This window comes from Alligator sinensis, unplaced genomic scaffold, assembly GCF_000455745.1.
Source record: "Alligator sinensis unplaced genomic scaffold, ASM45574v1 scaffold907_1, whole genome shotgun sequence".
Lineage (NCBI taxonomy): Eukaryota > Metazoa > Chordata > Crocodylia > Alligatoridae > Alligator > Alligator sinensis.
In genome coordinates, this window is record NW_005841925.1 from 1,800,258 (window position 1) to 1,801,713 (window position 1,456).

A 1,456-nucleotide genomic window follows, 5' to 3' on the forward strand; every position below is an offset into this window, starting at 1 on the left:
GGTGACCTCCCTTTGTCAAACAGGTTCTTAAAAAGGTACAGAAGTAGCGCTCTACTTTGAACAGTAACAAAACCCTCTGGGTCAGATCCTATTCCACCTATTAGATGTGTAGGTGGATTTAGGTTCCTAAGTAAGATCCTATTCCATGCTGTTTAAGACTGAAAAGCTAGTTAAAGCAAAAGGAGGTGGGCCCTCCTCTTCTTCATTGCTTTTTTGCGACTCAGCCTTAAGAGTAAGATTATGATGTGTTACAAAAATTACAAAACCCTTAAAAGGCTTCCAGGGACTTGTACAAGAGAGGCTAGAATATGATTTAGAAATGTAAGTCCACTTAGATACCCAATAGCTGGAAAAGAATCTGGCCCTTGCTTATACAGTAAGAAGACACCGTCAAGGCCATTATTTAGATCAAATTTTACCCATCTTTAACATTTGTGAAAATTTCCACTTTTTACATTGAGAAAGACTTTCTTCAGTTGATGATCATTTCAACAGCTGCATGAATCCCACAGTCTTAATGGGACTCTGGCTGCTAAATCAGCAAGATCAGATGACACAAAATGAACCAGGAAGGAGTTATTTTGTTTTAAACTTGTGTAGGGTGGAATTTTCAAGACTTATTTAACAGGGATTGGATCCTCAATTGCCAACAAGCTCCATTTTGTAAGGGTGTCATTTCCCATTAAAACGAAGCAGCCTGCTACTGTACAAACAGCAGCTAGCAAGTCGGGGATCCGGGTTTTCTGTTTTACGTGGAAAAAAGGAGAAAACCATGGATTCCCTGTTTTTAACCGGAGAAAATGCGGATTTCCCCTTTTAGCTGAGAAATCCAGAGATTCTCCGCTTTTGCGAAGAGCTCTTGCAGGCTGGCACAGCTCCAGCCTGCAAGAGCTGACTGCAGAAAGGGTGGGAATCCCCCAGCCCTGCCCAGAGGGAAAGGGAGAGGGTGAAGGGTGGGGCCTGAGCCTCTGAGGAAGCCAAGGCTGGGCTCAGGCTCAGACTTGCCCTTTGCCCCTGGATCCTAGAGGTAAGTGGGGCTTGGGGGCTGTGGGGCAGGCCTGGGAAAGGGGACTGAGGGAGCGGGGGGTTGCTGCCGACCCCATGCGGCACACCGCAGCCAGGAGCAGGGCTGGGGGGTGAGGGCAGGGGTGCCCCTCTGTGAGGGGCTTTGAGGGCAAGCGATGCAGGGCGCAGTGTGGTGGTGCCCACCATGTGCGGTCCGCACACATGCCACCTGGCTGGCAGGCTAGGGGTGGGGAAGGGGGCGGCTCACATGCAGCCGGCTGCACGGTTCCACGGCCATGGCTTTGCAGTGGTGGCGAGAGATGGTGGCTGTGGGGGGTAGGGGGGGATCACATGCAGTGGCCGCTGCCATTTACCTGTGGAACCGTGCCAGCGGTGAAGGCTGCTGCATGCAAAGCCTCCCTGTGCCGCCGCTGCTCCCGGCGAGGCAGGG

The 1,456-nt window shown here is 51.2% G+C and overlaps 1 protein-coding gene across 5 annotated transcripts in view; it reads right to left on the reverse strand.

Moving 5' to 3' along the window:
* The window catches only part of CUNH11orf24 (chromosome unknown C11orf24 homolog), a 61,395-nt gene that overhangs the window by 2,109 nt on the left and 57,830 nt on the right, over positions 1-1,456 (reverse strand). The gene's annotated exons all lie outside the window — the stretch shown is intronic.